The following is an 18,837-nucleotide window of genomic DNA, read 5'->3' as shown; positions in this document are numbered from 1 at the left end:
TTCTGCTGCCATCGCAGCGTGGAGGGCAGCTGGCAGGAGCGGACGCGCGAGGGACAGGCGCGTAGGGGCCCTCCCGCGCACACGCACACGCTGCGCGCGACCACTGTGGCCGCGCGCGCACACGCCCTTTCTGCTCGCTCATCGCTGCTGCCACAATCTCGGAGCCGAGCCTTGCGGAGCGGGAACCGAGCCGGAGCGGGAAGCAGGAAGGAGGCGAGACGGGGATGAAGCCCCGGAGCGGAGCTGAGCGCGGACTGCGCACCCGGGACGGTGAGTATGGCCAAGCCGGGGTGCTGCGGCGAGGCTGGAATCGCTGGGCACACGCTGGGAGTGGGGTGTCTGCCGGCCAGCTGTGCAGTGTGCGCGGCCTCAGCTTGGGCGGGAGGCTGCGGTGGGGATGGGGTGTTGGGTGCGCGCTCCTGAGTGCATGCACGCGCGGAGCGGGAGTGGGGCGCGTTCGGCACCCCAGTTCGTGACCGCGCGCCCTCCCTCTGCGCAGCCCCGCCTAAGCCTCGCCTGCCTCCAGAGCCCCGGCGACTTGGAGCAACTTTGTGTGCGGGGAGAAGATGGAAATGGTTTAATGGTAGCACTCTGACCTTTTTTACCCGAGCAGAGAGCACAGGGGAGGAGTGGGGCGGGGCGCAGGTTGTGCCACTGGGCGGGCAGCGGTGTGTCTCTACTACCCGGTCTGCGCAGCCGCCTGCTCCCCGCGGTCCCATGCTGGAGCCCCTCCGGCTGTCGGACTCCTTTGACCCTGCCGGGGTCGGGCGGGACTGCGCGGCTACAGTTTCCAGGTCCGGGTCTGAGAGGTCGTCTTTCCAGCAGGCTAAGGATGTGGGGCTTGAGGTGGGGGAGTGGTGCCCACTGTGTACGTGTCGGTGTCTCCTCGCCTTCTGTTCCGTGGGAATGTCGCTCTGAAGGCCGCTCCCCTTTGCCATTCCTCCCCTCTTTCAGTGCAAGTTCTCCCTCCTCTAAGAAGCCTTCTTGATTGTTCCTGAATCCTAGCTCGAACTTCTGGGTTAGGGCAGTCGGTTTTCCCAGCAGTCCTTGTCCATGCCCCCTCTTTTCTGGCTCCCAGCGTAGGAGCTTCTGGAGTCAGAAGTCTTGTTCTCAGCCTAGGTGCTGGCTGAGGGGTGTGATGCTGGACCACTCAGTATGTATCTGGGTCTCTGGGGTACGGTAACACATCGTGTGACCAGCTTTGAGGCTTAAACTTTACTTCCACTTCCATTCTTCCTCTGGAATCCCTCGGATTCCTTGTGAGAATGCAGGGTCCATGGGCACACTTCCTCTTCATTCCACAGAGGAGGGTTTTGAGGCCGAGGTGGAGCTAGGAGAACTCCAGTTTCAGCTTGGCCCCGTCCTTTGAAGGTATTAACTCTGGTCTTTGTCGAGGTGGGGAGGGGACAGTGAAGACACCACCCCTCTTTATTGACTTAGCATCAGGGCTCCCTGACCGACACCCTCCCCTGATGGGCAGGGAGGGGGGCAGAGCAACCCCCAGCCTGACTCTCCCTGGCTTGGCTTCTGGTACCCCAGAAGTAGTGACCCCAGACTCATTAACCGTTGCTTTCTAGATTTGGGGCCAGAGCCTGCCAGGGCTCCGCATGATGGTTTGCAAACCCTCAGCACTGGGATGTTGGTATCATTCTGGGGATCACTGGGGTTCCCCACCCCCCAACCTGGCCCTCTAGGCTGGGCCCTGGCATTGTCTTCCTGTTTGGGCCCTGGAACTGTTCCCATTCTCGTGAGAGCTCAGTCCTGGAGCTACATAGCTCACCTCAAGGGAATGGGTCCCCACAGAGATCTAATTGTGTGTTGGGGGAGGGCGTCCTGGTGGCTATTGAGACCACTTCCTCCATAGGTGGCCCACCTGAGTCAAGAAGCCAGAGGAGCTGTCAGCCACAGGCAGGCCTCTGTGACCCTCCAGTCTGATGGCAGCCCAGACTCATCCCCAGGGCCACTCAGGCCCTTGGAGGCCTCCTGTGGGGAGGTGGAAAGAGCTGTTGCCCAGGAGTGACCAGAATTCCTCCTGGAGCTGTGGGGAGGGGGGCTGCTGGACCTGTAGTGGCTCCCTCAGCCTCTGCTGACTTCACTCTTGGGCATCCTCTTGCTGACTTGGTCTTTCTAATTGTCCTTTCTCCCTGCCCCCCACCCCCAAACCCCTGTGGGTCTCTGAGCTCAGGATTTCTGCCTCCTGAGTGTTGACCAGTGCTGTGGTTGATACCCAGGTGGCTGGAGCATGGCCAGGTGCCTGCTTGGCCCCACCCCTGCCATCAAGGCCTGCTTGCACACTGACCCTAGTTCTTCTGTACTCCCCACCTCCTGGCCCCAGCTGACTCCCACAGCATGAGACCTCCATGTGGGGCCTCGGGCCATGCGGAAGGAGAGAACAGGTTACCTTCTTGGCGCCTGATCTCTGCTGTCAAGGGTGAAAATTCCAGCCAGGTGCTCACTGCCCCCATTCACTGCCCCTTCAGGAAGGAAGCCACTCACCCCTCAAACCTTCTGACTGGTAAGGGGTAGTGCCTAGTTGGCCCCTTTAATTTCCCTCTCTAGCCAGACCCCGACCATGCCATATGCATGTGTTAAATTATAAAAATATTACATTCTAATAAATTCAATGATAAGAAGTTTTCGGGAGGGCCAGACCTTACGGTGACTTGAGGGGTAAAGACACCCCTGACCACTCGGGCCTCCTGTTGAGGGAAACAGGGACAGGCCACCCTGACCGATCATCACAGTCTCTTCTGTGGGCTTCCAGAGCCCAGACTTTTGCTCCCAAGAGCCATGCCTTGGCCTTGCTCCTCACTGCCTGGAATCTTACACTTGGAGCTTACTCCACATTTGGGAGCATCTCCTGGGTTGAGGTCTGGGACAGACTTCTGGGAATACTGCTGATGAGCCTGGGCTCCTCTCTAGATGGGCTCTGAAAGGGGACGCAGACATCAACCCACACCCAGGTATGAGGCAGGGTGCTCTGGGCCGCTGCAGAGGTAGGGGGCAGGGCGGTGGGCAAGGGGCTGTTCAGATAGATTGGAAGGGCTGGTGCATTTTTTTTAATCCTCACTCAAGGATATGCTTTCATTGATTTCTAGAGAGACAGGAAGGGGAGGGTGAAGAGAGAGAAAGAGAGAGAGGGACACATTGATTAGTTACCTCCTGTGTGTACCCCTACCAAGGTTCGAACCCGAAACCTGGGTATATGCCCTGACCAGACATTGAACCTGAGACCTTTTGGCGTGTGGGACAGTGCTCCAACCAGCCAAGCCACCTGGCCAGGGCAGGGCTGGTGCATTCTGACTTGCTCAGGTGTTCCTGGCACTTGGTAGATGCTCAGTAAATAGGTTGAATACAATGAATGAATGGAGAATGGGAATGAATGAGGGCTTTTCAGGCAGATGGCACAGCATTAGCAAAGGCATGGAGGTGGGAAGCAGCAGGCATGAGTGAAATGTGTTTGCAATGGAGTAGTTTGTGCAGGGGCACAGCGGGCCCAGAGCAAGTTGGCACAAGACCGAGGAGGACCTTGAGTACCTGACTGAGGAGTGTTCCAGGTTTGCAGGGTTGAAGTGCTGGAGGGATTCCATCAGATTTGCAGTGTAAACTGCTCCCTCTGGTGGTCGTGGGAGGGATTGGCCGGGAGAGACAGAGGCAGAGAGGCGGACCTGAGGCTGCTATGGGAATGTCGGCTTGGTGGTGAGGGCTCCAGCGGGACAGGTGCCTTGCCTACCTTCACCAGGGTGGCTGAGGGTCCCGGCGTGGTTTCCCACCAATGGAGGATGGAGAGATTCGGCCTAGATGGGAAGCCAGGTGGGGTGGTGTAGGTCATCAGAGCTGGGCAGAAACTCGAGGGTCACCATCCCCACCACCTGGGTATTATGCAGAGGGGCCGTGTCCCGGGATCCTAAATATGGGCCTTTAGCAGGAGCCTCCCAGGGGCACACACGAGCAAGTCCCTGTGGTCCCTCAGGCTCATTTTCTACGTCCCTAAAAAGGGCAAGTTTCCCCCTGGAGACCTTCAATGACTTTGGGTGGAAATTTTGGACTCAGAAGTGGGATATGAAGGGGGGGCAGAGGGTCAGCACTGCTGTTTGACAGGGGAAGAGTTCGAGACTTAGAGGGGGCCAGTGACTAGCACAGAGTCTTAAAGCAAATTGGGAGCAGCGCATTCCAGCCTGGGTTTTCCTGGTCCTACCTGTCGCCTGCTGGGTGGGGGTGGGGCAGTGGCTGGTGCCTCGCCCTCAGCCAGTTGCCTCGGCAGTCCGGCTGTCAGGGAGCATATGCGGCCATACCGCCATATCAGAGGAGGAGCCGGCCACTGAAAGAGGGATCGCGGCTGCCACCCTGGCCTCCGGGATCTATGTAGGCACTGCTAGTCCCCAGGGTCAGGGTCAGGGGAAACCAAAATGGAGCCTCAGGGTCCAGGTTGTTTTGGACATGGAGGTTGGACCGTGACAGGTGGCCCAGTTCTAGCACCCATTTGCTAGGGCAGCCAGACAGGCCCAGGACTGATCCCGTTAGCTCAGGACCAGCTGTGTGGGCCGTCCTCCCACTCCTCACCCAGCCCTCATGGCCCCGCTGGTGCACAGGCCTTGGGAGGGCCCAGCACATCTGATGTCAGGGCCCTGGGCCTCAGTGGGGTGTGTGTATGTGAAATGTAGCCTCACCCCGAGCATGGGTTCTGCAGCTCTGAGGTTTAGGGTTATGGAAATGGGCCCCTTGAATCAGCCCAGCCTGTTGTGATCAAAAAGGACCTGGGCTTGGATGCCGTCAGGAACTGGGTTTGAATCCCGGTGCCACCACTGCTAAGCTAGGTGAGCTCAGACCAGGCGCTTCAGTTTTCTCAGCCTCAGTTTCCTCCTCCGTATCTGGAAGAACGGTGCCTCCCTTGTAGAGGTGTCGGTAGCACACTGTGAAATAATAATGGAAAGCAGACACCAACCCGATCGTTGAAGAATCTCAGTCGGCGTCAGCTTGGCTGGGTCTCTGCCAGCAGAGGGAGGTGAGTCCTGGTGGAGTGTCAGTGTCTAGGCTGAAGTAGGAAGGGGCCTTCTTATTGTTCTTTTCCCAGATGAAGTTTGCTTTCTGATTTTCCATACGTTTTCACACTCCTTCCCTCGCAGCCCTCATGGCAGGTCTGTGAAGCAGACAGAGAGCCACTGGTCCATTTCACAGAAGCCAAAACTGGGAAGCGACTCTCCAGAGTTGCACCGGGCTTGGCCCTGTCTCTGGACTCCTAGCCGGGACTCTTGCTCCATGGGTGTGCTTCTCAAGCTGCTGGGGGAGGGGCCTGTCTAGACCAAGCTTGGGGACCCCAGAGATTCCTTGAACAGTCCTGTCTCCGTCACAGGTGCAGGGGGCAGGCTGTCGTGGTGACTAGCAGCCCATCGCAGCTGGGGTGGTGTGGGGGACTCTCAATGAGGCAACATTTTCTGCATATCTCTGGCTGCCCCTTGAGATAATTACCTCCTTGCCTGCCTCACAAGACTGTTTTTGAGGATCTACTATATGTATATGTAGATATGTATATATAGTATATATGTATTTTATTTATTTATTTTTAGAGAGAGGGGAAAGGAGGGAGAAAGAGAGGGAGAGAAACACTGATATGAGAGAAACATCAATTGGTTGCCTCTTGCGCGCCCCAACTGGGGATCCGGCCCACCACCCAGCCATGTGCCCTGACTGGGAATCAAACCGGTAAGCTTTTCGTCCACAGGTTCACGCTCATTCCACTGAGCCACGCCAACCAGGGCTAAATATACAAACATGATATTCCATAGCTGTGAGTCCAGAAGTCCCCAGTCCTCCATCTGGTGACCCTATAGTCATTCAGCAATTCTCTTCTTGGGCTCTTCCTCTGGGCCGGCTGCACTGGCCAGAGACGAATGAAGCCAGCCCCCGCCCTCTTGGGGAGTGTAGCCTGGCAGTGCCTGTGGACTGCAAACACATGTTGGCCGTCACGCTCCTGCTGAATTAGCCCACTTTGAGGCTCCCTGTTGCCTCCAGGCTGGAGTCTGGACCCCTCGGTGCTTTGCACAGTCCAACCCTCTGCCCCTCTGCCCCAGAAATCTCCCTCTGTGCTCCTCTGTGCCCCCAGCTCCAGCCAAACACCACTCACTCTCCTCTTCACACTTGCCGTGGGTTTCTCCCTCCGGGGCTTGGCTGCCTGTCCCCTCCACCTCATCTCTTCCTCCATATCTCCCAGTAGAGACCCCCACCCACTTTTCAACACTCAGCCCGAGTGCCGTATTTAAATACCCCTCCCCGGTGTTCCTGGCTGGAAGTAGCTGCTCCTTCCTCAGAACTCTGAGAGGAGTGTATCTGCTTTGCAGTTGTCAAACGTTTGCCGCGTACCTGCTTGGTGTGAGGCCTGCTGTATGTGAGTGAGCTTGTGCTGCAAGTTCTGGGAATACCTCAGGGGCAGGGACCGGGCTTATCCATCCTGGGTCCTCGGTCCATCCCTGGACCTGGAGCCAGATGGGCTGACAGGGGTATGTGGCCTGTCCCCAAGGGTCTCTGTGGCCACTGCCACTTCCTCTTCCTCCTCGGGCTGGGGCTTTGGGCGAGACCCAGGACTCTGGGTGGCTTTCGTGCTGACCACAGACGTGACTGTCCCCACCCCTGGAGGCTCCGTCCGTCCAGAGCAAGGGCCCAGACTCCGGCCACACGAAGCTCTTCCCTGCGCACTGCGTGGCATTCTGCAGTGAGTGCCTGATTCCTTAGGGTGCTGGTACCTTTCTCGTTATCAACCAGCGGCGGTGGGTCTGGCCACTGTTTGTGTGGTCAGCCAGACTGGACTGGGCCATTGCAATCTTGGCCCTTTTTTCCTGACTAGAAAGGTCAATAAACAGGAGCCAGAGCAAAGGAGGTGCAGTGTACCCTCTCTTTGATGCACCGCTAGGGTTGGGATCGAGGGACATAGAGAAGGGGGAACTGGGAGCTTTTGCTCCCTCCCACCTCCCTCTGTTCCCACCTTCCAGGTTCTGCTTCCAGTATCTCTTGGCCGTTGGTCTCAGCTTTCCCATTTGCTAAGGGGAAATTTCATTCTCTTGGTGGAGTAACACTGCCTTTGGTCTGCAGTCCGCTCTCAATCCACTGAGCTACACCCGCCAGGCCAACACTGCCTTTGAAAGCGATGGCCAGGCGGACACTGATTGTCATCTGCTTGATGGGTGGGGGCGTTCTGCGGCTCAGGGAAGGTGGTGGCCACAGGAGGATGGAGCCAGCACTGCGGTTCCCAGCCTCAGGCTTCTCTGCAGGACAAGGAGATAGTGGACAGGAGTGGGGGCAGGGGGCGGTCACACGACAACCGCTGCCTCACTAAAGCGCCGTGTCTGGCTCCCAGACGTGCTCAGGCTCCTGCATGGGGAGCTAGGACTCAGTGGAATCTGTGAAGAAGGGATTTCTGGGGAAGCCACACAAAGGAGAGAGCAGGGGGCTGTTTAACCTACTTAGGAGACCCAGCTGCCTTTCAGGCCCACCAGGAGACCGGCACTGTTTGTGGGCTACTGGGTCACGTGACCAACGCAGGTTTATTTAAAAAATTTTTTTGTTAGGAACATTTTTAACACACAGAAAGGTAGAGAGAATAGCATAGGAAACTCCCATATACCCCTCGCTGAGATTTAACAGTTGTTGACATTTTGCTATGTTTTTGCTCCTGAGCTATTTTGAAGTACATTATAGACATGAGGGCATTTTACCTTTAAATATTTCAGCATCCATCTTTAAAAAAATAGGAGAAAATTTCTACCTAACCTGAAGCGGTCGCATTGAGAGGTGAGAACGCTGACAGGTCAGGAGACTGAGGCCTGAGAGGTGGCGTGTCCTGTCCGGGTGGGGGGGGGTGGGGGGTGGGACCTGGGGGACGACTAGGTGTCAGCTGACCTGGTCTGGGGCTGGGCAGGTGGCTGAGCAGGATCTCCCTCTGGGGGCTCCTCTGGCTTTGAAGTTAGTGTCTCTTCCTTTTGTTTGCTTCCGGGATTGATAGGGAACTGCAGCGTCAGGAAAGCCTAAAATAGCTTCTCCTTTCTTGTTTACTGGAGGAGGGTGTCATCAGGTCTGGGCCACGCAAAGGCTCGGGGAGCCTCTGCTGGCATGAGGAGTGGGGCTGCCAGCCACTAGCCACCTTGGGTGGGACAGAGGGGAAGGCAAGGGAGGTTCTGGCCCGGTGGGAGAGCTTAGGATCCCAGCCTGGACAGCCACAGGGTCTGAGGGAGCTCAGGGGTCAGGAGCTTGGGGCTGAGCCTGAGATCTGGGCGAGGCTGAAGCCGGTTGCCTCATTGATGGGAGCTTGGAGGCTTGGGCACGTGCAGAAAGTGGGGAGGGCCATGACTGCCTCTGGACTTCCTGGGGAGCTGTGCTTTGCTCTCCTGCCCCGCTATCTCCTTCCTGGGGAGGCTTCACAGGACTGTGTCCTCTGCCAGCCTAGCGCAGGTGCAGGTCTCTCTACATTTCCTTGTCTCCTGGGGGTCCAGGGGATCCTTCCCCCCGCCCCCATGCTTGGGACTCCTTATTCTGCCTTTGGTGACTTGGGAGCACCTGTTGGCTCTGCAGGGTCTTGGAGGTCATGGGTATAGAATTGGAGAACTAGAAGGTCGGCCTCAGAAATGATCTTATTATTCTTAGAGGTAGGTTCAAGATAGGGAAACTGAGGCACACGGAGTGGCCAACCCCGTCTTGGGTGTCTCGGTGAAAAGCCTTGGCAGTAAGTCAGGCCTCTGGCTTCTCAGTCCCAGCATCCCCTTCTTCTGGGCCACCTGGGCTCCCAGAGGTGTAACGGGAGGGTGAGCCTAGCTGGGGAAGGGCTGTTAGTTATCCCTTGAGGGCAAACCCCAGGTTCCTCTTTTAGGTACCCCCCCTCCCTCCCTGTGTGTGTGGGGGCCAGCAGCCTACCGGGGCTGGGACCAGTCTCCTGTGCTCCCATCTCTGCCCCCACAAGGAGAGCCTTCATTAGTGCCACTCTTGCTGCTGGGCTTGTTTCTCTAGGACGGATGGGAGTGCACTGGGTGGGAGAGGCCCCCCGGGAGAAAGGCGACCATAAGGAAAGCAAGAGACCGACATCAAACACCTTCTAATGTCCAGTCTATGTCCCCATGCCTCCGGCAGACCCCACATCAAGCCTTTGCATTCTTTGAGGTTGGGGAACAGGAGGAAAATACCCGACTGAAGCAGTGGTTCCGTGGGAGCACTGTGACCTGGGGCGTGTCACTACCCCTCTTGGTAAAAGGAGGTAAGGCACAAACCTCTTCTGCTCTCGAGTGAAGCAGGGAGAAGAACCAGGCAGGTGGTGGGCTGTTAGCCTGTCTGTTGGCTGGTCCTTCAGCCCCCTGCCCAGGGGAAAGTGGGCCAGGAAGAGTCGCAGGAAAGAAGGTAGGTTCTTGTTGCCCCTCAGCCCCCATCCCTGGCTTTTCCTCTGCTCTCCCAGTGCTGCAGGGAGAGGGAGAGCGCTTTGCCTGAGGTTAGGGGCAGGAAGACGGAAGCACACTGGCTGTGTGCTGGGACCTACGCAGGGCGTGGGAAGATGGCCCCCCTCCTTTGTGGACAGATGAGAAAGCAGGCTCACAAAGGTCACCCAGCAGGTTGGTGGCAGAGTGGGAATTGGTTTCAGAACTGCCCCCTTTACCTTCGAGACCTGGTTTCTGCCCTCAGGGGCCCCACTGACTGCCATTCCTTGGGCATTGGGGTTTGCCTTTGTCCAGTGGAACCGGGAGGATAGCTACTGAGGGGTGGACTGCCACCACAGGCTGGAGGGGAGGTCTAGCCTTCGGTCACCTCCTCCACCCGGCCCGACAGGTTTTTAGGGTTCTGGGTATGACTTTCTTGGAGGAATCCTCCCTAAGCCAAGTAAAGTGAGAGGCCCTGGCACCATGCTGAGAGATTGGGTTTCTGTGGGTGTGTGCAGAGCCTACAGAGCCTCCCGAACCCCTTGCTGTTGGCTAGTGTGTGCCCTCTGGGCATTTATCCTGCGACTTCGAGGTGGTGTGGGCCACCCTGAGAGCCACACTTGAGGACTGAGCATGAAGTGGGGCAGAGGTAAGTTCATCCAACTCTTACTAAGTGTTAGTCACAGTGCACAGTACTTTACATGCATTACCTCATTTAATTCTAAGAACAACCCCGTGCTATGTATGGTTAGTATTCCCATTTAATAGATGAGGAAACCGAGGCTCAGACAGATTGAGGGACCTAAAGGATCTCACAGCTGGTGAATGAAAGGGAAGAGCTGGCATTTGAACGTAGGAACCTCTGCTTCTAAAGGAGGCTGTGTTTTTTGTGCCCCAGACAGAGGGGAGTCTGCTGCAGGTGGGAAGAAGAAAGTTAGGTTTCAGTACGGGGCTAACCGTGGCTGCTCTCTGTTTGGAGAGAGGAGGCTAAGGGTCAGGTGAGAGGCCCAGGTGAGGAACGGTGGTTCCGCAGGAGAGGCCTAGCTGGAGGTCAGTGTCTGGCCTAGAGCTGTGTTTCTTAGCTCTGTCATCTGCCCTGGGCCTTTCTCCTCAAACCTGCCCCAACCACCTCCCCTCACCCCCTGCCCAGGGGGGTGGTGCGCATTCCTTTTGGCCCCTCGTCAGGTAGAGGCCTGGAGTGAGCACAGTCAGGGCGGCTGCCGTGTAGTGAGCCTCCAGGGATGCAGCTGCAGAGGGGCCGGCCTGCAGGTCTGCGGTGGGGGCACATGGGGGGCTGGGGGCTGCTTAGTGGGGAGGGGCTGAGCAGAGGGCATCAGGGTGGGGACTTTTCCCCTTCTTGCCCCTTGCTCCCATCCCTGCAGGCTAAGGGGACAGCCCATTGTCCTTGTCTCCCACTTTCCTTCCTCCCTTTTCTGCCTCTGGAACGTGGAGTGAGAATGGGGAGTGGGGGGTTGTAAACATTTTATCCACACCATGTCTGCTGCTGCAAATTGCTGCTTTTAGCACCTTTTTTCCTTTTGCTTGATACAAATGTTGGAAAAATTCTGCCTGGGTACTCACTCTTTTGCTTCTGCTCATGCCCACAGTCTCCTCCAAAACCTCTAATTACTTTTAAGCTGTGATAGTTGGCAAAAGCAATTTTCTTTACATTATGGAGAAGGAGGGGAAATCCACACCATGATTTCTTCTTCCTCCTCCCCTACTTCTCCTCCTCCGCTGCTTCTTCTTCTTCTCCTCCTCCTCCTCCTCCTTCTTCTTTCTTCTTTCTTTTTTCTTCTTTCTTCTTCTTTTTGACTCTACCTTTTCATTTCGAGTTCTTCCTCATTTCCGCTAAGGTTCTGGAAGAGAAAGGGAGTAGGAAGACGTGTGGGCAGGGCGGCAGGCACACTCGGGTAGGGCACTTTGCCTTTCTGAGTTCCCCGTCTAGAAGGTGGCTGTGCGTGCCTTCATCACTCACCAGACATTCCCTGAGGACCTTCCCTGGAAGCGACTAGAAGGTGAGGCCCGGCTCTGCTTCCCCTGCCGAGTCCCCAGCACTCAGCACAGAGCCGGGCACAGGGCAGGTGCTCACTTAGGGTCAGGGGATTGGATCGGTCGCGGTACTGTGAGCCAGGCGCTTTGCCAAACGTTGGGAATGGGCAGGACGGATGCAGCGCAGCCCCTGGCCGGGAGAGCTCACGGATGGTAGGGGAGCCACCATGCGAATCTAATCACTGCGCTACTGAGTTGTAATACAGGAGGGTGCTCAGTACTTAGAAGCGCAGGGCGAGGAGGGCTGGAACAGCTGCAGCAGAGGAGAACTTGGACTGTATTGTGAAGAGGGGGTAGGAGTTTTACAGGTGAACTGGGGTCAAGGGCGAGGGAATTCCAGAGAGGAAAAGACATGGACAAAAGTGAGGGGAGCTGTGGGTGGGGTCTGGTCAGGGATGAGGTGAGGGATTTAGACCTCGTCCGGAGAATACCAGGGAGCCCTGAACAGGTTCTGAGCAGAGGACCTTTCCACATAGGGATGGGGGTGATCTCTCTGGCTCCACAGTGGGGGGTGCAGGAGGGGGATGCTGGCTGGGAGGCTGGTCTCAGGTGAGCCCTTGGGGGAAGGGAGGATGGCAATGTGAGTTTGAGACAGACAAGACGGGAGTGGGCGAATGACCTAAATCCTGGTGCTTCATCTGCTTGCACTGTGGCTCCAGGCCCTCCCTGGACCCTGGGGTGGGGGTCCCCTCCAGGTATATAGCCCTTTACAGTGTAAAAAGTGTGCTCACCTGTGACCCTTGGTAGATCTGGGAAACAGTCCCCTGAGGTGGGCAGAGTAGGCAGAGCAGGGGCCATTCCCCACTGACAGGTATAGGCCAGGTTTGCCCCAGGGTCCTGCAGGCAAGTGGAGATGGGGTGGGATTTGAACCCAGGACTCAGGGCCTCTAGCCAGCTGCCCGCATCCCCTCTGCTGCACCCCTTCTACCCCCATCCCTTTCTTTCCCTCACCTCGAGAGCCCTGTGCTCCTTCCCTGTTTGCAGAGTGAGTGGAGCTTTTCAAAAGCATTAATGATAGAAAATAAATTGGAATCAGAGAAGAATTATTGCTGGGCATTCTCGGAGGGGCGCCTTTGCCCTTGTGTCTCTCAGCCATATTGAAACTGGCTGCCAGACCAGAATACGAATGAGTCTGGGCTGGGATTGCTCTTCATCTGTCAGGGAGCCCTCCCTGGCCAGACGGCGCTCACCAGTGGCAAAGCTGTATGCAGTGAGGCCTCACAAGTGCTGGGCATCACTGACCAGGCCTGAGTTCCCTGGGGTGGAGGCACAGTCCACGGCTGTGGAGGAGGGGTGGGTGGGGCCTTGGCCCAAGTCTCCACCTCCACCTCAAGACCTCTGCTGGGGACATGCAGCTCTGAGGCTGCCCCGGGTGGGGTCATGCACCCCTGTCCAGGGGGAAGGGGCACGTGTGAATCTGCTGGTGGCTGCTCAGGGTCTGAATTCCTCAACTGGGTATTCAGGCCTCTCTGTGAACTTGACCCTCTTTGTCCTGTCTCTTCTAGGAAGCTTTCCTTTATCACGGCTCAGCCTACACTGGGTTTTCTATTTTTAAGCCTTTTGTGGCCCCTGGAGCAGGGGAACAAACCTAGTGCCTACAGGGGACAGGCAGGCAATGAGTGGAGCAGGCTGCGTGTGACGCAGCAGGGAGTGGTGGGAACTGGCGATGCGGAGGCACAGGGCTCCAGCTCTGCTAAGTAGCCTTTGCGCCAGGGCACCGCTCCCACTCTGCCAGCTCACAGGGAGCTCCGCCAGGGCAGGACCTGCTCTCTGCCCCTGCAGCCTGTCTCCCAAAGACATGGCCTTGGGCCAGGCTGGAGCAGGCTTCGCACAGAGTATCAGAGGCTCTGGGGGCCTGGGGAATCACCCAGGGCAATCTTTTCACTTAGACATGGGAGGACTGAGGTCCAGAGATGGGGTGGGGCTGGAGAGAGCCCTTGTTCTGCTCTAAGCAGGCTATGTATCTGTGCTTTTATAATCCTGTAAAACACAGGCATGGAGGGGGGTGTTCGTGCCTCTGTTTTAGAGAGGGGGAACTGGGCCTCAGGGTGGCTGGAACCTGGAGGACACAGCAAGCCTGTGTTTCAGTCAGTCTGCTGGAACCTCAGTCCCAGCCGCCTTATCCTGGCAGGATTAGGGGTACGGAGGTGTGCAGCGTCACCTGAGTGAGTGAGGCTCATTGGTGCCCAGAGTGAAGCCCAGCCAGGGGCAGGGGGCCTAGGGTCTGAGCCCAGACCTGCCACTAAGTCCTTGTGTGACCAAGGGCATCTAGGTTTCCCCAGGCCAGGCTGCGAGAGGCTCTGGAGTGGTTGAGACTTTGGGGGGAATCCACTGGGCTCACGTGGCCTTGGCCTGGCCACCAGGCCTGCTCAGTGCTTCTGTCCTGCCCCTGGGCTCCCTTGGCCCCTGTCCAGACTCACAAGGAAACCTTTCCTTCCTGTGCTCTCTGGAGTCACCCTCATGCAGGTGGAGGGGACAGCAGCACCCAAGCAGGCCCAGTAGGCAGTGGGGGGACGCCAGGGCAGCCTGTTTTCTACCCCAGGAGGGAAGAGGGCTGCAGGTCCCCACCTGGTAGGAGGACTGCGTGCTCAGCCCTGCAGCCTGGAGCCTCACCCACATGGCCCCGGGCCTCCTTTCCCCACACGGGATGGATTCACAGGGGCCACTCTGTGGAACCCTGGGCTGCAAGATGGGGAAACGGGCCCGCAGAGTCTGAAAGGGAGACTCGGGTTGCCCCTCACCCATCCTGAGCTCTGCCCTGTCCAGCTGTGCTCTTGCTCATCCTCGTGAGGCCACCTGCCATCCTGGACAGCTGTCCTCCCTGCTCAGGGCCGGTATCTAGTCCCCGTGACTCCAGAGGCCCTGGCTGGGGCCTGGGGCTGCAGAACCTGTGCCGGCCCCCACCTCCCAATAGCTGCCCGATGTGCAGGTGGAAGTGGGGGCCCTGAGTCTGCTCCCCTGGGAGACAGCCTTATTCTGTCCCACTGTGTGGTTCTGAACCTTTTTGGTCTGTGGGCCCTTTGGGGCATGAAAGCCACGGGGTATACCTGAAACAGGTATGTCCCTCCCCACCCCTCACCTCTCACACCACACGCATAAATTCACATCCGTGCTCGCAGACCTCCTAAGTCCCCTTCACTGGGGACCCTGGCTTTAATCGTCGCCCATGTGACGTGGGTAATGTTACCTGTCATGATATCCTTGGACAGGAAGCCAGGCATCTCAGTCCCCAGGCCATGCTCTTCCTGTTCCACTCTGTGGTCTAATGAAGATGCCACCGTGCACCTGGCTGGGGGCCAAGTGTTGCGATGATCCTCTCGTTCTTTCCGCCAACTTTAGTTTTCCGTGCACCGTCTGTGCCAGGCTCTGAGTTCAGAAAAGAGCAAGACCACCCCTGTCCCCGGGAAGTCACATCTGTCAGCACTTACTGCTTGAGGGTTGGGGCAGGAAAGAGGTGACAGAGGGCAGGGCTAGCAGAGGGGCCCCTGATCCAGCCTATAGGGAGATGTGGGGGTGGGCCAGAAGAAGTTTCTTGAAGGATACTGGGGACTGTTCAGAGAGGGGAGACATCCTCGCAGAGGGAGCAGCAAGTACAAAGCCTTGGGGGCCTGTGTCTGTCAAGGAGGGCAGGGGCCTTGTCTCACTGGAGGGTAGCGTTGGGAAGCGCTGGGTCAGGCACGAGGCTGAGGGCCCGCTGGGGATAGATCTCTGGAATTTGCCACCTGTTTTTGGCCTGTCTTCAGGTCTGCTGCCTGCCCATACACCCTGCCACACACACACACACACGCATGTACGCAGATATCTCCTGGGTCTCCTGTCCCTCAACACACACCACCTCTTCATTGTCACCCCTGGAAGTGACAACACACACTCACACCGGCTCCGCCCTGGATGCAGACACACGCACACTCTCCACGGTTCACCTCCACCGGCCCACATGAGCTCTTTCGCTTTCTGTGAGCACCAACACCTGAATATACCAGTCCCCCCTTCTGGTACCCCCCTCTTTCTTAGAGAGAAACATGACCCCCCAAGTTTTCTTGTTACTTTTTTTCCTCCTCTCTCCCTCTTCTTCTCTAGCACCAGGGCCCTGTGAGAGTTTAGAGCTAAGCCTCAAAGCCCCCTCCCCTGGAGTTTACTGCAAAGGCTCTAGGCCTAGGGTTCCCCAAGACTGTGGTACCCCAGGATTTTCTGGGTACCTAGGGAAACCGCCCATCTAGGCCTGGAGAGCCAGAACTCTGCCAGAGAGCCAGAGGCCCTGGCCTCAGCCTCAGCCAGTCTGGACTGCCAGTGTGACGGGGCAACCTGTTGCCGTGGGCCCTGGTTTGGGGGAGTAGCAGTGTAGTTCCACATTCTGCAGCAGAGGGAGGTCCTTCAGCTGGTGTTAGAGCCCTGGTGTCCCTGAGGGGGCCTGGGGACTGTGGGGTTGGGGGCAGGGCTGGACAGGCCTTTCCCCTTTCAACCATAACGTGGCTGCTTAGGTCTGCACTTTATATTAGGGTCTGGGCAGGATTTAAAGGAAAAAACCATTACCTCTTTATTGATTTTGCTTTTCTGATTACAAAGGAAAATCCAATGACTCATTTTTGGGTAACAGAGACCGTGAAAGTCCGCTTGTCCCGCTCCTAGGAGGCAATCACAGCGATGCCCAGACAGTGCCTTTTGGGGCGTATACCCCAAACTGTCATTCACAAAGACGGGCTCATTCCGAAGGGGCGTTGGACAGCCCGATGTTTTCCACACAGAGAGGTGCTTCCCTCTGTCCGCGGCTGCGGGGTCCCACAGGGAGGATGTGCTCGGGTTTGCTGGACAGTCCTGTACTGACAGACACGCAGGCCACCCCGATTTCTCTTGCACTCTCACCAGCGATGCTGCCGTGAGCATTCCTGAATGTTTATATGTGAGTGCCCCCCTCACCGCTTCCGTAGGGGAAGCTCGTGGAAGTGGGATTACTCGGTTGCAGAGTGTGTGGGTTTAAACCGTTATTCGGTAGTGCCAATTACCCTTCCAAAGGGCAAGCTGATTCCCCTGCCCTCCCGTGGGCTGAGTCCTCATTTCCCCACACCCTTGCCAGCCCTGGGCGTTATCAATGAATGTAATTATTCTCGGTGTGACGGGCCAAAAATGGTATTTTCTGATTTTCACTTGCCCGTCTCTGATTGCTAGTGAGGTAGAACATCTTTTCATACACTTACTGGCCAATTTCGGTCTTCCTCTGTGCGTTTCTAATTCACTGCCGATCTTTCTTTCTTTCTTTTTTTTGTGTATTTTTTTTGTTGACTTGTAGGGGCTCTTTGTATGTTAGTGATATGTTCTTTCAGTGTCTCACTTGCCCTTTAACACCACGCACAGCGTCTGCGGCTGTACAGATGTGGTGTGTGTTCGTGCAGTCAGGTATGTCAGATTCTCACTCTGTGCCTCCTGGGTTTCATGTCTGGCATAGAAAGGCTTCCCCCGCTGCATAACATTTCATTTCAAATAAGAATTTTATTGCTGAAAAGTCTCTGCCAAGCCCTGGTTTGGAGGCTCCTCCAGGCATCTGCAACACTGACTCTGCTCTCCAACCTTCTGCCTGGCCTCCCTACCAGACCCCCCCCCCCACCTCAGGGGTTGGGCTGGGATGGTAGTTTTCAGGGGGCACCATTCTACCTACCGCCCTAGCTGCACACGGGCTGCCAGGGCAGAGAAACGCATTTCCTGCAGGAGTCCGAGAGCAGGCTCTGAGCCAGTCCAAACTCCTCCTCTACCAAGAAGCCTTCTCAGATAGCTCCTTCTTTCACTTCCACAGCCCTGGACCTGGCCCCTCCCTTTGGTCCTCACTTCTCTACAACCCCCTCCACATCCACCTCTCCCGCCCCCTAGCTTCTCAGCACTGGGCAACCTGAGGTCCACCTGGCTACCCTTTGGGTGCTTGTTTCCACTTGTGCTGAATAGGCCCTGAGAGTCTGTGCCAGCTGCTGGGAGCCATAGCCCACGTGGGACACAGCAGAGCAGGTGGGGCTTCCAAGCAAAGCTTTGGAAAGTGTCCTCTTTTGCCCTCTCAGTACTACACCCCCACCCCCTGCAAAAAAAAAAAGCAAACCAAAAAACACTACAGGAGAGAATTTTCAAGCTGCTGGCAGAGAGATGGGGAGTTGAGCTCCACAGGGTGAAGACTGATGACTGGGGTTCCACTGTCCTCTGTGCTGCCCAGGCCGAGACAGCGTCTGACCCCCAGGAGGGAGGGATGAACAGCGCTGAATCTAGGGGAGGGGAGGGCAGTCCAGGGCACTTTCCTCGTGGTTCCTCATTTCCAGGGCCTGGGGGTACTAATGGGGAATACCCCTGTTACCTCCTGGAGGTAAGGCCTCCATGTGGGGGCTGAGAGAGCACTTGGGAGACAGGTCAGAGGTGCCTCTGAAGCACAGCTCAGAAATGCCAACTACAATCTTCTAGGGAAACTTCCCGGGCTCCTGAAGCCCCCGGCTTCTGTCCCAGTGCTTGCCCTCTGACCGCGATGGCCGGTCTCCTCTCTGAGCTCTTGGCAGGCAGGAGCCATGCCCTTCATGTCTCTTCATCCCGATTGTCAAGTACAAAATAGGGTAAATAAATGGAAAGCTGGGGAAGTTGGGTCAAGGGTTCAGGTGTGAGGGAGAGAAGATCTGGCTTCTGGGCTTGACTTATAGATTGACCTGGGGGCTGTCCCCAGCCCTCACTGGGCCTCAGTTTCCCCATCTGTACAATGGGCGTGGGCCTCTCAAGCTCTGTGATTCTGTGACTGTGTTGACGAGTAGGCACATCACATGCCCCTCTCTCTCTCTCACACACACACGCATGCACACGCACGCACATACACGCTAGTACCATCCCCTTTGATCAGTGTTCACTGAGCACCTACTGGGTACCAGCTCCCCACGGTATGAACCTGCTTTGACAGCGTCCCGTGGTAGCCATATCCCTAGAAGTCCCACGCACCTCAGGGCACGTGGTCATTCTGTTGAACACACAGGCATCTGAGTCCAGACCTCCCTGGACTCCCCTGAGCAGGGAGGGGCCAGGAGGGCAGGTCGGAAGCCCTCACCTCTGCAGTGGTTTTCCTTACCCATCTTGACTCTGAGGCCTGCAGCTGGGACTTCGTGTTCTTCCTGGGACTTGGCGCACAGGAAGGCCTTGAGTCCAGGAGAGCGCCTGGCTTTGTTTGTGTCTCCTCCCGTGCCCCAAATCATTGCTGTGCTCTGCCTGTGGTCCCATTTGCTTAGTGACTCCTTGTGATGCTGTTGAGGAGAGTAGGAGCTTCAGGAAAATCTGGGGAGAAGGGAGCGGGAAACCCATTCCTTATCTTGCAATATGGCAGCTGGGGGCTTGGTGTGGCGCTGTGGGGATGGCTGGCCCCGCTGGCTCAGGGGGAACTGGG

General features: G+C 56.9%; 1 protein-coding gene across 2 annotated transcripts in view; it reads left to right on the top strand.

Moving 5' to 3' along the window:
* Positions 1-20: 20 nt before the first annotated feature.
* The window catches only part of LINGO1 (leucine rich repeat and Ig domain containing 1), a 182,924-nt gene continuing 164,107 nt past the window's right edge, over positions 21-18,837 (top strand). For both annotated transcript variants that reach the window (XM_045192839.3, XM_053928479.2), the window contains exon 1: positions 21-270. The gene's annotated coding sequence lies outside the window, so the exon portion shown is untranslated. The remainder of the gene's footprint in view (positions 271-18,837) is intronic.

The sequence above is a fragment of the Desmodus rotundus genome, chromosome 7, assembly GCF_022682495.2.
Source record: "Desmodus rotundus isolate HL8 chromosome 7, HLdesRot8A.1, whole genome shotgun sequence".
NCBI lineage: Eukaryota > Metazoa > Chordata > Mammalia > Chiroptera > Phyllostomidae > Desmodus > Desmodus rotundus.
This window is presented reverse-complemented; position numbering and strand designations above follow the sequence as displayed.